Genomic DNA, 12,403 nt, shown 5'->3' with positions numbered 1-12,403 from the left:
ATGCGCGCGTCCCATCACCCATAGCAACCCGCTGGGACGGGGCGGGGCCGCCCGCATGTTGTAGGTCACGCACATCCCTTGTGCTGCACCAAGATGGCGGCCGGGCCGTCGGCCTCGTACCCAGCATAGGCTTCGCTGCGGGCCGACTAGAGGTAATGCCGGGCCCGGTGCGGGAGGGCGGGAGCAGGAGCGCCTCAGGTGAGCGGGAGGAGGGCGTGGGCCCGGCGCCGCGGCCGGGCGCGTTCTGTCGCCCGCAGCAAGATGGCGGCAGCGGCGAGCAGGGCTGCGGGCGGGATGTGCAGGGAGTGAGTGCCCGGCCCCGCTCTATGGTCGCGGGCGCTGCCATTGGCGCAGCGCGGGCCACGTGCCGCCGGCGCACCCCGCACCGAGCCGGGCCGCAGGGGCCGCCCCGCCGCCCCGCTCCGCCGCCCGAGGTCCCGCTCCGCCGCCAGCGCCGCCTTGGAGGCGGGGAGCGCTCCAGGGCCACTCAGGAGCAGACAAAAGCCATGAGTCAAGCCGCCCTTCTCTCCCCGGCGGCTGGTCGGCCGCGGCTGGGCCTGCGCCGCCGCTGAGGGATGCGGCTGAGGAAGCGGTCGCCTTCCCCCCACCTTCGGCTGGTGGTGGGTCCTGCCCTGTGCCCCCGGGCCCGTACTGCTTTGGGCTCTCGAAGTGCAGTAGTCTCCATTCCCACTGCTCCTGGTCCCTAAAGCTGAGGCTGCGCCATGGCCTGCGATGGGGGAGGGTTTTGGCCTCACCTCTAATACTGCAGGTAGCGTTAGCCGCCTCTGTGCATGATACAAGGGGAGATTCAGCCTCTGCTGACTTGCTCTCTATGCCTGCAGTGTGGTTTTATTTCGGGTTTTTTATAGACCGGGATGATCCAGCAGCCCTGAAGAGGGTTAACCACGGGGCGCTGATGATTCTTGAGCTATAGCTGACATGGCTCATGATAAGTAGCACTTCCCATGATGGCTTTCCCCAAACAGTAGGAGAGGTTTAATAACTGGCAAGAGTAATTTCTTCCACTGAAAGACAAGATGCAAGCGAGGATATTATGCTGGGAATGATTGCAATATAGAGATCAGTTAACTTGTAAGATGAGGAAAGGGCCTTGAATTTACCAGGTTTAGGATTTGAAACATACTCAGTTCTGTGTCTGTGAAGTTAAGATTAATGACATTCAGTCTCAAGGTGTTTGAAAGAGTAATTTCTTGTCTTATCCTGTTGTGTAATGACAGAGAAAAATCTGCACACTCATCTGTGCTGTGTTGCTTTATCACATGTTTGCTGTTCAGTGAGGTAAGTGAAGAATCTGCCTGGTGATTTAGTCTCCATTTTTCCTACTGGTTCTATTCTGACAACTGTCTTCAATTAGAAGACAACAGATAGTAGTATGGTTTGTGTTTGTTTTTTTGGTTTTTTTCCCCAACCTGATTTAGAAGTGATATTTTGGGTATTGTTTAATATGTGGGTTGGTTATCCCTGTCTGTAGTAAAGGAACATATAGATCAGAGGTGAAGCAGGAAACGTAGTGTGTATCTGCTAAACCTCTGTGTCTCTAACCCTTTGCCTGTTTAGATACAAACTGTCGGAAAAAAACCAGTCCCCTATTGGTACATGGATTTTCATAAAGCATGGCCCAAATCATAGGCAGAGCCATCCACAACAAAAGCACACAACCTTTTTCATTAAGTACAGTTTCACAGGGATCAGAATGACAGGCACAGGAAAAGCTCTCACTAGATGTGAAAGTAACTGGTGGAATGTGACTGCAGGGTGGCAGAGGCAGTGTAACCAGCCAGCCTGAGATTTGCCACTGCTGCAAAGTCCAGATCATTGTCAAAGGACAGTTTTCCAACTAGATTCTAAAGGAAACAGTTAAAGATTGCTCCTGTTTGTTCTATGTAGATCATTCTGGTGTGTCCACACCTGTAGTGTGATACACACTCCTGTCTCCGCCTTTGTTGCAAGTTAGGCTGATTTTTTTCTCTTGGTTTCTTTTTCTTCTCTGCCCTGCTTTTGCTTGATAGGATGAAAAAGTTGACATATCTTCTTATGACTTTGAAGATTATTATGGTCCCTACTTTTTCATTAGTCTCACTAATGAGGGAGGCTTCCCCTTGAGCTAGAATTGGATCATAATGTTGTTGTTGGTTGTTGCACAGCATAATGGTAACAATAATAACTTGATTTTGGTAGGTTAAATAGTCAAGGTTAAGTAGTTACTTAGACAAGTAGCTGGTCTTTTTCCATTAAACATTAATCCATCTCTGCAGGTAGTATGGTCTCTTAGAAGAGAGCTTTGTAACCTTGGGCTTTCCATGGCTGGTTATCTGAGTGGGAGCCATCCCAGACAAGGAAAACTGTGCAGTTTGCACCTTTTTGAGGAAAATCAGGATGTTTCACTGGTTACAGTATTTTGGGTGATACTGCCTTTTCCAAAGCATATATTCTCTTTGTATATAGAAGCTTCTTAAGCTGGTACAAATGCAATTAGGATTGTGCTGCTGTGAAAATTTGGGTAATTCATCCAATCACTATCGGTCAGACGGTCAGAGTAGTCAATGGCACTGGGACCAGTCCAGAACGTTCAAACTGAACGGTTTGTGGTTAGAATCATAGGATCATTTATGATGAAAAAGACCTCCAACATCAACAAGTCCAACCATTCACCCAGCACTGCTGCATTCACCACTGAGCCATTCCCCGGGTGCCATGTCCATACATCTTGAATGCTTCCAAGGATGGTGACTGATGGGTAGCATATGCTGCTTCCCCATATCCAATCTAAACCTCCCCTTATGAATGAATGGTTCATTTACCATAGCTGGAAGGCTTTTGGCAGTTTGAATGGTAGGTTTCTGTAGAATATCATATTTACGTGAAAATGTCTCTCTTTGAAGAGAATCACTCGTGGTTCAACTTTGTTTTGTAGTCAAGAATTCTACAAAGGAAATCATCAGGCCTATGTTGTGCAGAGCTTATAAAATAAATCTCAGAGTGAAATAACAAGACTGGCAAGTGTTCCCATTGAACCCTTATGGGAATGTTGTTACAGTCTTGACAAAGAAATACAGTGTGGTGGTGGCTTCCCCATCCCTGGAAATGTTTAAGGTCAGGCTGGATGAGATTTGGAGCAACCTGGCATAGTGGAAGGTTACCCTTCTTGACAGGGGCGTGGAACTGGATGGTGGTTAAGGTCCCTTCCAGCCTAAACCAGTCTGTGATTCTGGGATTCTGTGCACCACTGAAGAAGTTGCAACAGAGTTTTTAAAGCAGACAGAAAGGTGTGTTTATCCAGGAGGTAACAAGTCTGACTTGTCCAGGAGCACTGAGAGGCCCAGAGCCTGTAGAACTTCTGTAATGTGTGTCTGCACAAGAATTAAGTAGGTGTTACTGTGTTAAAATATGAAAACAGATAAAGAAGAGATAGGAAACTAAAACTCAGCTGCAGGATGCGGCCTTTGTTCCTCTTCCTAATTACCCTGCCTTTGAAAACAGAATGTTGTTGTGTAGCTTGTTGGGCTTTACTCGTGTTTATTTATTTTCCTTATTTTTTGAAGCCTTTGGTCTAGTAGCTATTCCTACAGAGTCTGTGGTGTTGATTGTGGCCTGTGAGACTGCATTTGGGGTGGAAGAGAGGGCCCTGGTCAATAGGGCCTCTTGAGGAAGGGATTGCAGAGGACTTAAGACACCTGGAAGTGGTCTCTGGCCTCCAGGTGTTCATGCTAGACTGGTCATTAAGTCAAGAATATAGTATTGTGTCAAGAATCTAGGGTTTGTTTGAAGATCACTTTCCATCTGAGAAATTCTTAGGTTTAGAAGAACAATTTTGGGTTACTTACTGGCTTATCCTGGATATGGAATTACACCTGAGAGATTTATGTTTGTATTTATATTTATCTGTCCTTTAGCTTTAAGAGAAAGTGGGTTTTTAGGATATAAACAGTCTATTAAAATCTTGTGATTTGCATTCCCATCTTTAAATGGGTAAGTCCTGAATGCCTAATGATCTTTTTCTGCATCTTCCTTCTGTGAGCTCATGTTGCTCCTTAGCTCTCATGGTATGACTTCAGTGGAAGGAAATCAGAAAGTCAGGTTGGAAAAAGATGTATCAATAAATGAGGAGGAAAAGTTCCAGCCAGTGCAAGGGGGAAAATGTGAGTTGCTAGAAGATTTATGTATTTAAGGTTTTAATTGCAACACTAATCAGGCTGTGATTGGTGTTTTGAGTTTGTTTCATAAAAAAGGTGTGTTAAAGCTGAACTAGTTAATTTGTCCTTCATTAAGGTGATCTTTGGTGTTTCTACCTACACAAGAGCTAATATTTTCCCAGCAATCTTGCAGAAGTACAGGAATCATTTCTGGCAGCTGCCATATAATTCGGACACTTTTCTTTGATCCTGCTAGTGAAGACTTCACTTGTCTCTCATGACTGATTCTATGTTGTTGAATCTTCCATCTGGTAGATCTTTCCAGCCTCAAAGATACCTACTAATATTTTTCAAATTCTTGCTAGATATATTAGCATGTAAGTAACTTAAACACACACCAGTACTCGTGTGGGTGCAGAGGGCTGACCTTGGCCACAGCTGCTTGGCCTGTGGGAATTGGCTGTGTTGCTGAGGCAGCGAGGGAAGCATGTCCCTCTTTTGTGAGGAGCAGGGGTTGGAGCAAGGAGTTATGTCCAGCTAGAGGCACAAAAGAGGCACTTGCAAAGCAGCAGGCAGAAAAGAAACCGGGGAGAAACCTGAGAGAAAAGATGGATCACAAAAGGCTCATCTAGAGGAAGTCATAATGAGTTTAACTTCATTGGAAAAACTGCACTAGAAGGGAAGGGATTGGTTAGCTGCAAGACACAAAGAAATGGTGACTCACAGGAAAAGTTTTGCCTTTGAGAGGATTGAATAGTACAGTCATATTTATGCGACCTCCCTTAAATGATGTTGTTTAATTTAATTGCAAAATAAAATGGATTTACTTGTTGACGCAGAATAGAAGTAGTACCAGATTCTCTTACACTCCACAGTAGCGTCTGGAACTATTTTCCAGCACCAGTTTTGCTGTTTTACTGACAATTTTTTAGTGATGAGAGAACCACTTGGGAGACGTTTGGGGATGGAACAGATAACTTATTTAGCATTAATGGAAGAGACACACCCATTCCCCCCTACCCCCCCCCCCCCCCAAAAAAAAAAAGACCTCAACAACAACACAAACTCAAGCATGAAAACAAGGAAACAAAGCAAAACCAAGAAACAGAATTTTGTAAGGAACTTGCTTATAAATATATGGCAGTGTGATTCTGGTAAATGTATCCATACACAACTTGTGTGTATCCATACAGCTTGTGTGTATGCCACATCTTTTACCTGCATGAGAAATACCTGTGAAGGAGAGTTTCTGGGAATCCTTCTATCATGGTAATTGATACTTGTGTGCTGTTGCTATGAATTCAGCAACATCCTAGCAAATAACTGGATTTTAAGGAGGAAAGACTCGGAGCCCTGTTGTGTTTTGACTATTACAATCCTGTTTGGAGGAGGCAGGCCTCAGCCTTTTCTATGTGTTATTATATTGATAGTTGCTTGTTGAGATCTCTCTCAAAGCCCATAAAAGTGCTATCTGACCCCGGTAACATGTCAAAGTTCTGGTTTTAAATGAAGGTTACTGGTATCATATCTCCTAGAGGAGAGGCAGGTATAGCTGACTGTCACAAAGGTAACCTCTGGCATGTTTTTCATCAGGGATTGGATAACTGGAATAATCTTCTTACATCATTCAAGTTTCAGGCTTGGTTCCAGGTATTGGCACAGAGCATGGGCATCACTCCCCTGTTCGTTTTCCCCATCCATGTTAGTTTTGGTTGACTGGTATTTCAAAGGTTTTTACAGCAAGTTGCTGAAAAATCTGCAGAGGCTTTTCTTCAGAGGAACACCGACTGCCTTGATGGCCAGTGCTCATCTGAGGTGGTACCACCTGCTGTAGGATCACTTGATAGTTCCCTTCTGCTTTTTTGTCTATCCCTGCATTTCTGTCACTGGGAATTGAACTAGATATTTCACAAAATAAACTGGAGATACTTGCCAGAGATGAGTGACAAACAAAGCCTAGGGCAGGCTGTTTGGCTGGAACAGAGACCTCAGGCATGGGGTGGTACATGGGTCAAGTTAAGAAAAAGGAAGAAGTAAGGGACGGAGTTAAGATTTCCCCACTGGCAGGGACAAAAGCAAAGCCAGGGGAAGTCACAGGGGGGCAGGAGGCCAGGAGTGATTGCAGTGGAGTTACTACTGCTTGCCCCAGAAGCTGGGGGGCATTTTTGTCTCCAGTGGGCATTGGAGGTGGTGTGGACTGCCTGACTTCTTCTGCCTTTCCAAAGGAGAAGAGCAGGGTTGTGCTGTTTGTACACCAGGTCCCAGCTGTTTCCATTGCTCAGGAGAAAATCAATTTACTGTTATCTCTGTGTCAGTGATAAAGTTGAATGTAAACCTGGACTGGAGCAATTGAAAGCTGAAAAGAACAGCTCCCATAGCAGGCAGGGTGAGAGTGGGAATGGGAATATATTATGGTTGACCTGCTAGTGCATATGCCTATGTTTTCAAAGTGAATACTTCAGCAGTTGGTGCAGGAATTTCGGTGTTTGGTCTTACAAGGACCCTTGGAATGTCTAGAGAATAGCAAGTTCTAGGGATATGACTATTATTTGAAAGTAGAGCTGGTTATGTAGTACTGAAGAAGCTTAAAACTGAATTTTTACACTTGCTCTTATAAAAAGTTTTATGAAATTAAAATCCTGAGTAGATGGTTCTGTTGCCTGCAGCATAGCTTTGGGTAAAATGAGAGCAAGCAGTGAGTATTTACAGAAGGTTAAAAGTTCTTGCAAATTTAGGAAACATTACCCCTCTATTTTATTTGAAAACTTTTTTTGCTCAGGACACCATTCTATTAGTCCAAAAGACAATAACCAAATGGATGGAGGATTGCATAGCATGAGGTATCAAAACAAAAAAATTGTACGCAAAATGGTTCATGTTGTGTTCCAGTTCAGCCCAAAGATGAGCAGGGTAGAACTGGAAATGATTCAGTTATGAAAAGGGGTTTTAAGCGTAAAATAATATTATTTGTAACAATTAGAGGGGATAGTTTTACTCTGAGTTCTCCCTATCTCTTTCTCTCCTTTCATAGCAGGCTTAGAGTGGCCTTGCAAATTTGGAAGGGAAGACTGTCTGGGTTTTTCACTGTCAGTTTAGATCACTGTGATGTCATTCTGTCTAACACATGAAGAGCCTTTTGCTTGGCCTAGTAGAGATTAGGAATTAGTGCTTGTCTGTGGATATGCTGAGCCCCTGTTGCATGTGCTATGAATAGGACAGAGGGAAAGCAGTGCTTAAATGGTGAGGGTCCTAGCATTGCTTTTCCAAAGTAGCAGTAGGAATCAGATATTTACTTTAATGCTTTTTCAGAGGAATTGTTGCCAAACTGAAGGTGGGGTTTTTTTCAATCTTAAATAGTTCTGTCCTGCTCCAAACAAAGCATTAGCCTCCCTGCAAGTTTCAGGCTTTTATTCTTTCAAGTGTTTTGTTTGTCACAATAATGCTGACTTATCTGGGTTTAGTTTCAAGCTGCTTATTGCAACTGAAAGATAGAAATAAAGAAAAAGAAAATTTACAGAATTAGCATCGAGAAGCAATGTGACTTGGGAAACTGGAATTCAGAGCAAAACATACCAGAGCATGTAGAACTTTATAAAAATGGAGCTCTGGCATTCTCTTGAGTCTTTATTATCCAATAAACATTATGAACTGAGGAATCTTTAAAATCTTTCAAGGAGCTTTGAACAACTTTGCTGAGGTGTTTTTATAAAATACGTCAAATCAAAGTTGGTAAGATTAAAAAGAACTGTAACCCAAACAAAATGGACAAAACCAAATGTCTGTTTACATTTTTGCTTAAGTTGCAATTTTTCTGCTCCTCCTCTGAAAAGTAGCAATGGGGAGCTGTCATTTGGTTTGCCACGCTTCTTTTTATTTTCTTCATTTTATGTATATATTTATCTAATCAATGTCAAAAGAAATGGTTGTTGTCATCTTTATAAACTGCTGTAAGTACTTAAATTCTGCCCTGCAAAACATCAGCTTAAGAGTACCTGGAGGAGGGTCTTAGTGGGTCTGGTGACAGGTTTGAGCTAAGGGACACAGTTCACTTTACATTTTATCAATATATGACAGTTAATGTGGAAAAAGTTAAGTTTAGGGCTTGCAAATCCCTTGCCTTTTCAAGCTAGGTGATGTATAGTGCATGAGAGCTGCTGGCAGCTTTTCTTTAAAAAAATTGCCACGTGTTCATTTTATGTTGCAGTGGCCAATGGAGAGAGAACAGGAGACACTGAAAGGTAAACAAAAGAACTTCAACCCAGTAGCCAAAGGAGTGCGAAGTGAAAGTTTCCATTTGAAGAACAGAAAGAAAATAGTGCATTTGTCCTACAGTATCTCCAAAATCTTCATTTCTTGAGTAACTGAGATATTAAGAGGCTTTGGGAAGTGCCTCTCAGCTTGCTAATTGTGTAAGACTTTTGTTTTTCTGCCGTGTAGAATGGCGAGCAGTGCTGCAGCACCACTCCAAAAGCACCTGGGAGTGATAAGTACACAGTGTGGTGGTGATTTAAACTAAAAAGCAAGTTCAGATCAGCATAAGGAGCCAACATTGAAATTTGAAGTTCTAACTGCAAGTAAGAAACCTTTTTTCACTGTAAGCATAGTCGGGTGTTGGAATAGGTTGCCCAGGAAGTTTGTACAGCTCTGAAGGTTTTCAAGACCTGAGTGAGGAGAGCCCTGAGTATGCTGGTCTGACCCTACTTTGAGGTCTCAGAGGCTCTGACCTCCATGTGTTGCCAGATATTCTGAATTTCTGTGATTTCTGTGCTGTTGCCACTTTCCAGGCAATATATTTGGAATCTTTGTTTTCTGAATCACTTTTTCCATTCTTGAGTCAAAACAGTGGGTTTTTTTACTTTATCCCTCATATTTATTCCTTGTGAAAATGTTTATTGGCTCCCCAAGGCCAGGAACCTGAAATTTGCGTATACTCTTTAAAAATTCTACTCCTTTGCAACTTCTTGAAAGCCAAGTTTATGTTAAATCAGATTTCTCTCACAGTGCAAGTGGAAGGGCAGACTCAGACTGGTCCTCTGTGGCTTCCTTCTGCTTTGCTTTTGAATCGATTTCATTAAACTGTCCATTGATTTTTTTTCTTCCTCATCTCTGAAAAGGCATTTATTTTGTCAGAGTACCTGACATCCAAGGATCACAGCATTCTGAACAACTTGAAATAATGAGTTGTGGTGGTGTGGAGTCCACAGAGAAAATCAAGATGCTGTGTGTGTACAACCAGGGCAACCAAGAGAATCTTGCTGGTCAATTCACCAAATCTAAGAGCAGAGCTTGAGTCTCTTCACTGGGTGGGTTTTTTTTCCTTGATTGTTTTTTGGTTTTTTTTCATTAAATCTAATTTTCTCACAGTGTCCCTGTAAAACCAGCAGCTTTTCTTCCCTCTGTAGTTAGAAGGCCTGGTGCTCCTTGTTCATACTAGAGCTCTGTCCACACCAGTAAGTTGCTCCTGTTCTTCCTACCTATTATGCATGCCCCTTATAGAGCACCCTGTGATAGGCTAAGGAAATGCAGTGTATATATTCTTTGCTAGCTAATGGTTGCATAATTTTATTGTCAGAATGCCCAGGAAATAAGTATTTTAAAGACCCATATTTGTTTGAGAACCCTACTGAAGTTTGTCATTTTCCTTCAATATCAAGTCAGTTTTTCTGTTCCTGCAAGAGCATTGCTTCAAACCATGTAGGTACCAGGAGAAAGGCAAATGGTGTTATACCCGCTTGGGATCCTGTGTTTTATACCAGCCAGATCCTGTGTGAGACAAACACACATAGTCACTCACCTTCCACCACCTTCTCTTCTTCACAATATCACTAAGTGGTTGGAGCTGGGATTAGTGTCTAGGCTTGGGTAGACTTTTCTCTTTCTATGATTCTCTAATTGGGTATTTACAGTGGGCCTCTGAAGATGGTGGCGCTGCATTAGGTTCAGCCTAATGAAGGGCAGAATTTAGCCTACAGAATCATTTCTTCTCAGCACTGATGTGTGAATAGGGAAGATAGGTGTCTGATTTGCACATCCCTGGAACTTTTCTTCCTCATGGCAAATAAGTAAAAACCAGTCTCAAAGTCACAGAGACATAAACAATGTGGACTCATGTTCAGTCATCTTATGATGAAACTTTTTTTATTCTATTAGCAGAACTATCTATATAGTTTGACTCATAACTTCAATTTAACAGAGATTTTCTGTAGAAATGTAAATGTTCTGTCAGAAGATCCCCTGGCGAGCCACAGTGATAGCTGTAGAGCTGAGACACGTATCCTGCTTTGGCTGAGAACCTCAGTACTCTCTGGCATACAAGTTCCCTGAATCCTCTTTTGCTTGCTTTTTCTAGTGTGATGCAAAGTATGCCCCCAGCCCTTTACTCTTAATGCCACTGGCAAAGGATGTGCTGTAACGGATGCTTTCAGGGGGTAGCTCTTTTGTGGTGTTCTCTGACTTGAGTGTGTGGGATAAGCACCCAGAGTACTAAAAGGGTGCTTATTTGTACAGTTTTAGAAATCTGGAGTTATATTTAACAGGAAATAAAATCACAGCACATACTCTTTGGAACATACTTGGGTTGCTTTCCAAATAAGGCTTTTGGTTTCTGGCAGGAAGAATGGGACTCTCTTATAACAACAGAAAATACAAATAGACTAGAAGAAATGCTTTGCAAAATCCCAGCTCAGCTGAGGGTAGATGTGCCAGGAAAGACCAACCTTTTTGCTCCAACAGTTTAAGGTGCAGTTTCTTTCCTTTCCCCAAGAGCTCTGGGGTGAAGCGATCATGGAAAGCTTCTTAACTCCTCAACCTTGCCTTCACGTGGGTGAACACATGTTCCAAAAAAAACAAGCCCCAAACTAGTTCAGTGTTAGTTTTATCTCTGTGCATGTTTGATGTTTTTGCTGGTCCCATTTCTGTGTCCTCCCTCAGACTGGTGATACGAGCTGCCAGTCTGGTAAGCCATGGAAACTATGCATGGCCCAATCCTTTACCCTTTCTGCCACCCTTTGGTGCTCTCTTTGGGAGGCTTCTTTTTCAGTTGTTCGAACAAGTCATGAAACTGGGGCCTGTTGAAATGCTGCCAGAATACGGGTTCCTTGAGGGAGAGTGGTAGGTTAGTGTTTGTCAAGGGGTTGGGTACCTCCGTCTGTCTCCATTCCCCTCAGCTACCAAAAATTCCTGCACCTGCTTATAGAGGAACCATTTTACACACCTCTCCATGACAATTGTATTTTAATTTACTTTTTAATGTGAGGTTGCATTTTTGTGCAAGTAAGTAGACAGAACAGACCTGAAGCAATCCCTGCAAACCCCTCTCTGCCCATATTCCATAGCCTCATTGAAGAAAAGGTATGGGATGGAACACAGATGGTCATTGTGCTGGTGGGAGCAGGAGGTTGAAATAAGCCTCCTGGTACCCTCTAAATGTGCTTTTATCCATGCACAGGACACTTAAGTACTTAGAAAGGTGAGCTTTTCCCCCCCATACACCTCTTTCCCTGTGGAAGATCTTCCCCTAAGGAGAACAGCTGTGACAGGTTTCCTTCAGCACAAATCATTATTAGAGGGTGGCACACAGTGAGGTGCTCTCGGCTTTCCCGTAGCTTCTGGGACTGGCAGGCTTCCCTCCCACCACTTGCAACTGCAAATAAAGGAAGAGCAACAGGCAGAGGAAGATTTGCCTCTTAAGCAGACCTGGAGAGTAAGCTTTGATAGAAGCCAGAAATCCATAATGATCTGGCAAGCCATGGCTGCAGCAGTACTACAGAGAGAAAGCAGGAGAGGGCCATGCTGTTATCCCAGAGGCACAAGGTGGCATGTCCCCACAGAGGGCCCCTGCTAAACCAGATAATGAGGTGGAGTTGAGGGAGAACCATGTTGGTGCCTTGGTAAGATGCTTCTCTGCTTCCCTGGCACAGGGGATCGTGGTACTTAACTCATGTTAGAGTTAATTGGAGGTTAGAGTGTTGAGAGGAGCCTGCCTGCTTTGCACTGGGGACATAAACAGAAGGGAGCAAAAGCACCTGAAAAACATCCTGCACCTTAAGCAAGGTTCTGAGTCGCAGATTACAACACCCTGCACTGCAGCTGCTGCCCAAGGTCTGGAGGGGCTGCAGTTTTCCCAGGTCCCTGGAGCTCTGCTTTTGCATAAGCTACCAAATGACCTGGTGGCACCAGCCTGCCTGTGGGCCTTCCAGCTGCTTATGGCATCCCAGCCCAGGTGGTTTGTGTCAGAGCACCCAGAGCCA

General features: G+C 43.7%; 1 protein-coding gene across 1 annotated transcript in view; it reads left to right on the top strand.

Moving 5' to 3' along the window:
• The first annotated feature begins 17 nt into the window (after window positions 1-17).
• HDLBP (high density lipoprotein binding protein) overlaps window positions 18-12,403 on the top strand; it is a 38,918-nt gene continuing 26,532 nt past the window's right edge. The window contains exon 1 of the mRNA XM_058844495.1: window positions 18-152. The gene's annotated coding sequence lies outside the window, so the exon portion shown is untranslated. The remainder of the gene's footprint in view (window positions 153-12,403) is intronic.

The sequence above is a fragment of the Poecile atricapillus genome, chromosome 8, assembly GCF_030490865.1.
Source record: "Poecile atricapillus isolate bPoeAtr1 chromosome 8, bPoeAtr1.hap1, whole genome shotgun sequence".
In the NCBI taxonomy this organism is placed as follows: Eukaryota; Metazoa; Chordata; class Aves; order Passeriformes; family Paridae; genus Poecile; species Poecile atricapillus.
The sequence above is the reverse complement of the archived record's forward strand: the minus strand, read 5'-3'. Positions and strand labels throughout refer to the sequence as shown.